We start from the raw sequence: 12,224 nt of genomic DNA on the forward strand, positions 1-12,224 counted from the left end.
AGCAATTCTGATTTCTTCTGATTTTCAATCCCATTATATAAGAATTACAAGTGAAGGAGGACTCCTGTACAACTGCTTGAGGAATTTTGTATCTGCAATGGCACATTTATTTTCCATTTGAGTGTTTGCTTAAATTGCATTTTATCCCTCATTTATATTTCTCACCTACATATAACCATGAGCACACTGATGCAGTTTCTCTTGCTATCATCCACATGACTCTTTGTGACTTCATTTGACACTGTATAAAGGTAAACTACAATCTTGTTAATGGCAATAAGTTCCAAGGTGGTTGAGTGCTCCTTTGAATGAAGACAAATGAAGGTAGGGAAATGTCATGATTATGCACACTGTGAAGTAAAAGGGCTGTCTTAATGGACTAAACTCAACTTATGTGGACAAAATGACTTCATTAATACACAGTTGAGATTAACTTGACTGATTCAGCCAACAGCTTGCTTAAGGTATCTTATTGTCATATCACTAAGGTCTAAATCATAATGGGTTCCCTGAGTCTCATACCTCTGGTAGCACTCATGCCTGTAAAATCTGAATTTTACTCCTGGGTATATACTTAGTCTAATTTATTTCACTACCTAATACTTATTGCAGAGAATATATTTAGCCATAACATTTGTTTTCAGAGTTTTTGAAATAAAAACCCTCTCAGCTACTAGAATGTCCTATGAAAACAGGTGGCACAAAGAGAGTGACCAGTTCAGAGAATTTTCAATGAAACTGGCTCTGAAATCATACTAAGCTTTTCTTTATTATAATATTTATACATTGCTTGAACTGTCAGCTGCTAGCTGGCACAATATATTTCCAGTTGTGATAGGCACTCATGCAGACTATATTATACATGCAAGGAAAACACATGATAAAGATTTTATTATGGTTAATGGAGCTCTAGAACTCAACATGATAGTACAGCATGTCTGCAAAAAGGATTGGTTTTCCAGAACTTGCTTAAACTTTTAAATTTGTAGGAATACTGGTAGAAAAGAATCTTTAATATTTGAGAGATGGTTGAAATAAAAATATTTTAAATCCAATGCAGGATTAAAAAAAAGTTGGGAGTTCTTCTTCAATCTTTATTTTGTACTTCTGTTTTTAACATACAAAAACATCACTGTCTTTCAAATTCCCTCTTTTTTATTATTATTATAGAATTACTTCATTGTGCCTTATTGCAAGTAACATCACTGGTAATAGATCTATGTATATAAATGGACAATTTTTTCCAGTATTTTTACTTAAAAGTTTTGTTAGGGTGAAGAGTAAATGTAGTGAGGTTATCTGTTCTGTATGGCAAGGACTTCCTATCCCTGATGTCTTGGCAAACCATTTTGGTTGGTTGGCTAATTTTGATTCAGTATCAGCATGCAGAAGACAATGAGATGGGAAGGCAATGCCCTAAGGCAGCTTGGGCTTTGGGTGACTTGTAGCCAGTCTCTTACTCCAGTGGTGCAGGTGACTCTGTGGAGAGTCAATGGCTGCTGCACCTGGCCTGTGCTGAGCTTTTGATACCGTCCACTGAGACCTTCTCATGTGCTAACCATGGAAACTTGAACTCCAGGTAAGTGCCATGGCATTCAAGTCAGAGTCTTAGTGGTAAAGTAACAGTACTTCAAACTTTGCTAAGTATTCCCCTGTTCCTGACTCCAAGCAAGCAGCTGCTTTACTCAGAGAATAAATATCAGAGGCCATAACTATGAATGCTGCTTTGTTGTTTACACTTGGAGTGATTTTTTTTCCCTACTATCATAGTCTTTGAAATTGTATTCTCCATAGTCTGCTTTCAGATTCCTAAATAAAACAGGCAAAGCTGATTCTCCTGTGATGCACAGTACTCTTTGCTGTGTTGAACACGTCTGCAATGCTGACCTACTGGTTTGCAGCTTTCCTTTTTTCAGCAGACTTCTACAAAATCTGATGTCAATAATGAGAGAACAACACAGTAAATAAGTAGGTACTTGACTAGAAAGTGCAGCTACTGACCTGCCTGCTAGGGATGATTTTACATTTCCCAGCATGCATCTATTTTGAAAGTTATTGAGGGGGATTTGGACTTCCAGGCCACTGCAGTGTAATCACTGAGCAGTTATTTGCTAGAAGCAATCACCATTATTATGGCCCTTACTCCACATCTTTTCAAGGCACTGAAGGATTGATATTGATTTTTGAGTAGCATTTATAAGGGGCCTGTGCACTTGAGAGTAACTGGACCATATCATTAGACTACCTAGGGGATTTTCCATCAACTATATTTCTAAAGGTAACACTAGTAGAAGAACTCTTAACCTCTGAATCAGAAGATGGATGTATAAGAGATCTTAGTATTTTAATGGAAAGAACTTCAAGAAAACAGCTGCCAAAAGATTCTTTAAGTTATGGATCACAAGCTAAATCTTGATGTATGAAGGCAGCATAGTAACAGTTTTCTAATTAATTGATCTGATTGTTCTCAAGAGTGTTAGAGTCAGTGATTAGGAAAACCTATTTCTTGTCATCAAAACAAAGGGAACCCTAAGAAAAATGAGACTGTAACAGGTGCTTGGCCACACTCATTGCACCAGTGGCAGCTGATAATGCAGTGTGTGATTCCCAGCCAATGGACTGACCCACCCAACCTTCTCCTGTGGCATGGTCCCTCTTCTGCTCTATCAGTATTTTAGGTATTCCCAGCTCTGCTCTGAAGCTCCCTGGCTCTGACAACACTGGGCATTCAGGAGCAGTGGCTACAGGTGCAATGTGACCCCAGTCCCTGGGCAAAGCTGCAGCTGGGGCTGCCAGTGTGACCCTGTCCCCTGTGTAGTCTGAGATACACTGGTTTGCCTTAGGCTTTAGACTAACACATCTGAATGAGTTGCAGAAATCCTGGAATTTTGAACAGGATTTTAGAGTCAGGTCAGATTAAGATAACTGAGATTTAGGTGAGATTTCAGTAAATTTCACTTCTAGTTAGCTGAGCACAGATAGTACCTCAGATAGAGAGTCTGTCACTATTTTTTAAGAAAAAAAAACAGATTTCACATCCAAGTTACAAATAAAATTTTAACAGCTTAACTTGCCACGCAATGACTTTATGTACTGCAAGGAGCAAGAATTAAATAAAAAATCAATTTGTTTATTTTTTTTTAAATTTCTCTTTTTAAAAAATTAGGCCCACAACTTGTCTTTTGCCTTTGATTAGTTTTAATCTCATGTTCTCATGCAACCTAATTTACTGTTACCATAAATAGAATCCCAACAGGAAAGCTGTTTTTTTTTAAAAAGAAAGTACATATTCCCAGGGTTTTACTCTCAGAATCAAGCGAAAACATAAGAAAATTAGTCTTCAGCTTTCAGATTTGTCTTTCTTACTACAGTCTGGTAGTTATCTTGGCCACCATCTTAGCTAGAAAATTTACCAATGCATCAGTTCTGCATTACTGTAATTGCTACTGACAAAATGCCCATGAATGACTTGTCCAAATTTGTGACATTTTTTAAGAAGTGAGGAATATGAACTCGAGAAAGCCACGACATTTTCATGTTTATTAGAGTAAATATGTCCTTTAAAAGTACTCAGAGTTTTCCCAGAAGTTTGGCTTTAAGAAGTCAAAAGGCTTTTGAAGATATTTGCTTAAACCACAAAACTTTGCATGTTTTTCCCTTGTAAATAAAGGATAATGTAATGCAGAAGAATCTTATTTAAACTTTGCATACAAATATGCATGAATGCCAATTGGATTCAATTTTCCTGACTTAATTTGAATTAACTGATGGGTCTTTTGACACAAGCTGTACTAATTGTTGCTTATTTGGGTGCACTATATCAGTGAGCGTGGCAATCAAAAGCTCAGCCAGATGTTCATGTTTTCTTTGATTGCCCACAGCCTTACGTTTGAAGAAAAGTCAATCAGCAAAATTATTCTTCTTAGCATCTGTCAAGGTACTGATCACATTACCATAATGGCTGTCAGAAAAGCAGAATGGCTCTGATTCCCTTTCACTTAACCTGGTATCAGCCTTCAGCTCTCTGCAGTCCTGGTTGGATACCATCACAAAACGTGGAATTCTGTGAAATTAGACCAAGGGTATTTATAAGTGATTGAGTTCACCGCAGTGAAGAGTGAATGTATTTTTATCTTTATATAAACTTATAAATGTGTGAGTAACCTCTATTAAAGTATATTTTGTATGTCTTATACTGGCATGTATTTACAATGTCTAGTTGACTGAATTGATTTTTTTTTTCCAAACATCATATAAAAGCTTTAAAGAAGTTGAAAAACTAAATGTATTACACCTATGTACAGGAAGTCTGAGCCTACTGAAAAAGTTTATTTTGATTTGCTTTAAAACTTTTGGACACCTGGAAGATACATCCTCTATATTTACAGCTCAAGCAATTTTTTTTCAATTCATTAGTATTTTCATGAAAGCATTAGAGGAAAATAATTTTTGTGGGTTTGGTTTTTTCCAAGTGTTCTAAAAGCATCTGCCAGAAAGATAATTTGCATTTATTTTCAGATGGGATACAGATCAAGGCCATCTTAACCTTTCTCTCCTTCCATCCCTAGCTATTTAAAATGTGTCTTTGCATTTCCTGCATAACTGGATCTTAGCTCATTAAGGGTAAGACCTTTTTTGCAATCCCCTTAGGAGCAGTGCCTAGCAAAGGAAACTGCATGGTTTGTACCTTTGTTAATTTAAAAATTTACCATGGCCTGGAGTTCTGCCCTGCTCAGGAATGTTTTAACTTGCAATCCCCACCTGCCTGCCTGGCAGCTGAGTATTTTGAGCAAGACTTATTATTCCATTTGTTTCTATAGGATACCTTCAGCCCAAGATAATCCACAGATAAGGAGAACCAAGATAAGGAGAACCATGTTGTACATGTTGCATAGAAACATCCTAAAGCTGTGAATGTAGAAGAATCCTTGCCATGGTCCTTAAAGGTGATGGACTGTGGACAAGGGAATTCTTTATTTTCAATTGTTTATCTTTAAAATTCTGCTAAAATGTCCTTCATATTTCACCAAGTGCAAAAGCAGACCTGTGGATACTAACAACACTCTGTGCTGCCTCTCCCTATTGAGTAGTGAAACTTTTGCTCCTCTTTTACAGTGTTTAATGTGTGTCACATCAAAAAGATGAATTTAACCTGACAGAGGAAGATAATAGGAGAAAGATTCTGAAAATATTTTTATGGATGATGAGCTCCAGCAGCAATTAATTCAGGAAGGAGTTTACTGAAGGAAGCTTCCAGGCTCAACCACTAAACCCTTAATGTGGCTTAGTTCTCAATCAAAGCTTTCAGAGAAAGAGATTGCATGAAAGAGGAGCTACCATATCTGCCACAAAGCTGCTTAATATGACTCATGTCTCAACAGAAGTGTTTTCAGCATAAAAAAACCTCTTTAGATAGTGCTTCAAAACCAATGACACACATCTCTAGCTCATTTATAGAGTTGTTTAAATATTGCCTTTGCATGCCTTCTGTTCAAATGCTCACAGCTACTCAGGTTTTTAGCCCATTCTACCACAGAAACACCTGGGTAAAGAAAACAAACCCTTTTTGTTCCTTCCCTCTGAAAAGGTCTCTCAGCTCAGGATGCAGGCATCAATCTCTGGAGAGGATGACCCCAGAGTGGTGCTAACTCACAGGAAGAGTTTTGCATGGCATGGCAGGGAGAAAGGTCAGAGTGCCATGGGCAGGGAGAGCACATGCACAGGTTTGGAGGAGAGGGCAACCTTTGTATTTGGTGGGGTTTGAGATTTTGTTGGAGGGTTTTTTTCTTTAACCTTAATGATGCCTTTGAAGAGGTAAAAACTGAATGTGAATTTACCTCTTTCACATGCATAAAACTCTGGGTGCTGGGAGGGGTACATTTTTAATATGATGCTTTTAGGAGAAATGAAAATTGAGGGGAGGAAAATTCCTGACAAAAAGATAACGTTGGGTTTCCACTAGGGGTAAGTGGAGGTGTGTGTCTTTTGACACACACCTGTGCTCAAATTCACCTTGTGGGCTTTGGAACCAGAGCACTGCTCCCCTCAGGCTGGACCCACAGGCCCTGAGTGGTCACCTGGGGGCTGCTGCTGGGAGTGCCAAACCCAGGGCTCTTCAGGGAGTTTTGGTCAGAACAAACATCTAAAAGCATCCTTGAAGTCCCCTCTTAAAGAAGGGCTTTTGAGTATTTCCTGGAGTACTAAACTCTAAGTATCACCTTGAGTGCAGTTTTGGGTGCTGCATTAGAAGAAAGAGTTAAACCTATTGGAGAGCTACCAAGACAGTGAAGGGCCATGAAGGGAAGCCAGCTGAGGTCACTTGGCTTGGTAAGTGTGGAGGAGACACAGGGGAGACCTCAGGGCAGTCCACAACTTCCTCACAGGCAGAAATGGAGAGGCAGGCACTGATCTCTTTCTCTGGTGACTGCTAGTGGGACTCAGGTAACTCATGTGAAGCTGAGAAGAAGCTCAGGTTGGATATTAGGCAAAGGTTTTTCCCCCAGAGTGTGTTGGGGTACTGGAATGGGCTCTCCAGGATCACAGCACCAAGCCTGGCAGAGTTCAAGAAGTGCTTGGACAATGCTCTCAGGCAGATGGTGTGACTCTTGGTGATGGCCTGCACAGAGCTGGCCTTCAATGATCCTTGTGAGTCCCTCTGAACTCAGGATACCCTATGGTTTTATGATCCCTCTGCTGTACTTTGTCATCTTCCTCTGTAACTCTCTTTTGTCACACATACATTGTTCACAGGCCCTGGGCTTCATCCTGTTCTGGTGTTTTGCTGTGTTGTTACAGCCCTGACCTCTGTGTGTAGGAGTCACCCTATATTTATTTACAGAGATCTGGAGGCACACATCAAACTCTGTCTTCCTTCGTTGTGTTCAAACAGAAAAGGGCAGAATGCAACCTGGCTATCAAAAATATTCCAGTGTTGCAAGACAGCCCTTAAGTACTTTGTGGTTTTGCTTCCTCTGAGTTATGTGTCTGATTAGAGTTAAATGTATCATTTCATACACCCTCACAGCTGAGTTACACTTGGGTAACGTGCATCCAAATTTGCTGAATATCTATATGATGTATTTATTGTTCTGCATGTTAAGAGGGTATTAACTAACTGTACTTGCATATGTTCCAGCCCTTAGTTAGCTTTTAAATTTGTGATTTTGCTTTCATCTAAGTTTTATAGTAGATAATTCTAACCTTCTCATTAAGTTTAATGAGTAATCACATTGGCTCACTGCTGTTTTTTCATGGTACACTTGTGCACACAGTCATCAGAAAGATTATGCAAAACATGAGAAATGAATGCACACGTGCAAAACTGCTTAATGCATTGAAATAGTTAAGAATCATTTAACCAGGAACATTTTCAGGTATCCTCAGTTCATGTGGATGGTCCATTTTAAATTTTTTATTTCAGGAATATTTTAATGGGAATATGTGATGCTAGTTCAAATGTGGTTCCTCAAAATATTGTGGCTTTGGTTTGAGGTCAATGTGTTCAGAAAATGAAATAGGTCAATTTTAAAGTGCAGAGAGAGGTTTCAAAGGGTCAGCAGTGTGAGCTGATCTCCCCATTGTTTTTATCTGACTTTCCTTTCAGAGACAGCCCTCAGTGCTGCCTGGTCTCTATGCTTCTCTGTGGCAGGAAAAGGACACAGAAATTGCCTGTTCCTAATCTGGATGGTCCAGACAGGCTTTATATTTTATGAGTCTGGCAGTATGTTAGTGTGGGTGTATATTGATTTCTGAGCCTTCTCACCCTCCCCCATCATCCATTGTCTCTCCACCTTAAAAGTCAAACATCTCATCTCCCTTTTCAGATCTCCTGCTCTTTCCAGTGCCCTGGCAAAATGTGGCTGCTCCACAAGAGCAGAGATCCTGCAGAGGAGGCAGTGTCAGGAGTGTCTGAGAGAGAGGTGAGTGTGGCAAGGGGAGGGGAGGGAGAGCAAGGCACAGGGATGTGGCTGCAGGCAGTGCTGCAGGTGTTTCCCACACAGACTTGCAATCTTTGCTGCTCTTCAGGTGTGCTTTTTATAAACCAGTTTTGCTGCTGCCTCCTAACTGTGGGGCCAGTGCACCCTGCCTTTGCATTGACTGTGAGAAACAACGCTGAGCCCTGCAGTTCAGCAATCACATGGGGTGCTCCCAGACTGCCCATAAGGATTTCTCACCCTCCTGCCCTATGTTGAGAGAAGCAAGTTCTCCTATCATTCTTTTCCCACGTATTTCCCTCCTGCTTTATTTCCTCTTTTCTCCCCTACTACATTTTCCTCCTTTCTGTTATACATTGAGAACTATTTTATTGTGCCTTTCACTTCTAGAGGTGTCTTTATTCCACTGTTAGTATTGTACTCAGCTCTTGTCTCCCAGCACATGGGAAAACAATCTTGGTGAGGGTACCAATGGACTTCCTCCTATCAATCAAATACTTTCCATGAGTTTGGACAAAAACATCTCATTATTTCAAATGGAAACATCTCAATTAAAAGAGGGGGAGAAGTTGCACGGTGAAATGTTCTTTGTACTTTTCAAAATTTGTAGTGCTGTGTAAAGTTTTCACAAATTAAAATTCCATTTTTGGCTCCTTCTGACAGTAAACAACTTTGATCTTAATATCTGTGCACTGAAAAGCTCTGCAGGCTTAGAGCAAAGTGGATATTTCTAAAATCCTTCTGAGGAATGACAAAGGAATAAGTGATCCCCATACATCCAAATCAGAAAGTTACTGAATAGTGAATCTTAGGAAGATTATCTTTTAATGCATTTTCTAGAACCTGAGCCCTGACATTGTGCTGTGTCATTTTGTGAGCTGATTTGGGCACCAGGATCACAAAGCACAGCAACTTTCTCACCTGAGCTGCCATTGAAATGATATTGTAACAAAAAAGAGGCCCAGGCTGAAGAGACTGTAAAGATAGGATATAAAAGCTTACTTTTTTTTTTTTTTCCAGTTAATATTTGACAGAAAAAAGCTTTTATGTCTATAGAAACAACTTCATTCTAAATCTTTCCACCTTTCATTTCAATTAATATACTTTCCTGCTGTAATGAGGAGGACCTGCTCTAGGAGTCAAGCAGCTCCATGATATACCCTGGCTGACTTGTATGGGCTTTCTGAGTAACATTTTGAGTAAACTAAAAAAGAAGAAATCAGTATTTCCATTTCAGAAACAACAATTATAGTGTAATGTTTTTATTTTGTTAGTCACATCCTGAGTCTCCTCATTTAGTTAACATTTTTAATTTAAAAACTCAGCTTTATGGCTCTGCTGTAGCTATGTTTACTTTTTACTTGTGCTGGGGGAACTTCAGAGCTTTCAGGCTGGGCCTCTGAGACCATGACTCACTGGCCTTGCAGTGCTGCAGCCCACAGGAGCTAAGGCCATATGCAAGATCTCTGGCTGTGAAATAATTCAGGTGAGAGGGGAGCTGAGTGTGAGGCTGCTGTGCTCATTCATGATTATTAAGATGACCTTGGGGGCAGCCTTGTCCCAGTCCTGTGAACTCGGAAAGATTCTTTTAATTAACCATTGAAAACACAACAGAAGATCCAGTTTAGAGAACTTCTGGGGCTAGAAGAGAACTAATTTGGTTTCTATCCAGCATCTTATTGGATGGACTGAATTTTTAATTTTCATCCACATTTTAATCACAGAGCAAGCTGGAGTTCTTTCATGCTTCAGCAAGATTTAGCTATGTTGCCTTTTTGATGTTAAAAAACCCAATTTCTTAGAATATAATAGGGAGCAGAGGAAGCACTTAGATCCCAGTCCCACTGCTGAGTTTTTAACAATTCTTGTCTGTCTTAGTGAAATTAGGTGTGTTTTGATGGAGATCACTTCTTCCCCCCTTGAGATACTGGAAACAAAGTCAAGATCTGCCAAAGCTCCCTGGACAACCCAGACAAAACGTGTCCATTGTGGGCTTTGGCTGCATCCTTTCTCATTAGAACAGAGCCTTCATTCAAAGAGCTGAGAGAGAAACAAGGCCAGTTTTGGCAAGAGCAGAGCGTTGGAATATCTGTAAGCTTGCAGCCTTCCTCACTGTATTAATCTTTAATGTTTTTATTGAAAACAAAATGTATAAATAGCTTTAGAGCAATCTACTCCTTGGCAATAATCTTGGCATTGCTTTTCACTGAACTAACAATGAGGCTCTGATAATTTATGTGCTTTCAAAAGGAACACAAATAAGACACGTTTCCAGGTAAATTTAATTGACATGACATTTAATATCCTGTCTTTGTAATTTTCTTTTTTTTTTGGTGCATATACAATAGAAGATGTTCTTTCACAGAAAAATGAGTGTGTTTGCAATAGAAACCAGTGGCTAGTAAGGCTTCTCCTTCCAGCCATTAGCATGTGAAGCTTAATTTTAAAATTAACAAAGCTGTTCCCAAGGGAAAGAATCTTAAGGAGCTCACTGTCCTTAGGTTTTGAAGCTTTGTAGCTTTGTGTGTCACAAAGTGACTGTTGATGTTAGCCACAATGGCTCTCACTCTGAATGAAAAAAAAAATCTTCATTGCATTTTATGAAGTTTTCCAAGAGATGTGCCTGTTATGGTGAGTTGATACTGCCCTGTCCTGGGTGAGAGAGAGAGGCAAAGAAACTCCACTCATGCACACAGAGCAGTTGCTGACACTCTAGTCATAGCTTGTCATTGAAATCTCTCTTGTATCTCCATGTAATGCTGGACAGAACATTGCCTCAGCTTGGAGTATTTTTTGGGCTTGGTTTGCCATGTGCTGAGTTACTCCATTTCCATGCAACACAACCACAATCTGGGTTTGCAGTGAGGAAACCATCTCCAGGATGGCTTTCTGTTTAGAGGGCCTTGAGGCAAACTTTTAAAACAAATTGCCCAGTCTGCTTTAGGTAGGGTGAACCCTCAAGATCACAGAACATCCAAGTTCAGTTTCTAGCCGTAAAATCCAGAAGTCCTATAACAATTTAGGTCTTTTTGTGATTGCACAGGTCTTTAATTTAGGGTATGAAGAATCAGAGCATTGTTTTTTTTTGGGTTTGATTGTGTGAGGAATTTGGCTTGCATTTGTTTCTATGTATTTTATAATACTGTATCATGAATCAGAGGTTTTATGTTTTTCTGGCTATTAGAATTTGACTATAGAATCTGAAACTTCTTTCATAGGAAGACCAATATGTGAGTTTTGCTTTGAAACTTTTTTCTGTTCTGAAGCACCCTTTTTGTTTGTATGTTTGGGTTTTAAGCACTGCTAATAGGAGACTTCTTTCAAGGGAAAAACAAGAGCATAATTTTGCTTGAAGGCAAGAATATATAATGGCATTTTCCCCCCTTTAATATGAAACTTGGAGAGAACAAGAACAGCAGATTGAAAAAAGAATGGACAAAGAGAAGTTAGGTAACAAGCTATGGTGAGATGCTTTCATGACAAGGATAAATAGTAAGTGGTTAAGGCCTAAAGAAATGCTAAAGAATAAACTAGATGGGTCCTTGTTGAAAAGAGTAGAAGAGTCAAGTTCATTTCTTCTGTGATGTTGCTGACACAAACCTTGGCAAGATGCTTGGACTAATGCTGGAGAAGGTCTGGTTTCATTTGGCTGCTTGAATAGATCATTGCATTCTTCAAAACAACATTCTGCTGCAGACTAATCCTGACTCTGCCAAACCACAACCATCTTTATTTTTTACCCTAAAGCAGTCAGACGAGGAGGTTTCTTTTAGATAGGCTTGAACAGGTCAGCTCTTGAATTAGCCCAGCCCCCCTGCACAGGAAAAAGTGGCTACTTCTCTGCCAAACTTAGTGCAGCTGCCCTCACATCTTACTTAGACATTGCCAGAGTTCATGAAGAACAGGTAGCAGATGAAAAAGAGAGAAGGTTCTTTGGAGAAGGGGGCATATGTCATGTCATTGGACCCATTGCTGGTTCTAGTTCCACACTGTAAAACAGGGTGCTGGACATCTTGTGTTCCACTACTTTCCAAGTCTTGATCTCATTCTTGTCTTCCATTTCCTATTAATAATAGGGTCATTTGCCTACCCAATGGATTCCTACAAGGATAAGCACAGGACTGAGGAATGGACAGTCACTGTAGGTTGTGAGTGGCTGGGGAAGGAGTATCAGGCTCCTGTCTTGTGTTTGATGGTATTATCTAGACTGCTGGAGCTATAAATCCATACCAACCATGTGTGAACCTATTCCTGCTGCCTACTGCCAATGGCCAGATCAGCACCTTCTCT

At 39.4% G+C, this 12,224-nt stretch overlaps 1 long non-coding RNA gene across 1 annotated transcript in view; it reads left to right on the forward strand.

Annotated features, from left to right (window-relative positions):
- Positions 1 to 12,224, forward strand: part of LOC132331200 (uncharacterized) — a 155,040-nt gene that overhangs the window by 133,024 nt on the left and 9,792 nt on the right. The window contains exon 4 of the long non-coding RNA XR_009487506.1: positions 7,824 to 7,919. This is a non-coding gene — a long non-coding RNA (uncharacterized LOC132331200). The remainder of the gene's footprint in view (positions 1 to 7,823; positions 7,920 to 12,224) is intronic.

The sequence above is a fragment of the Haemorhous mexicanus genome, chromosome 9, assembly GCF_027477595.1.
Source record: "Haemorhous mexicanus isolate bHaeMex1 chromosome 9, bHaeMex1.pri, whole genome shotgun sequence".
In the NCBI taxonomy this organism is placed as follows: domain Eukaryota; kingdom Metazoa; phylum Chordata; class Aves; order Passeriformes; family Fringillidae; genus Haemorhous; species Haemorhous mexicanus.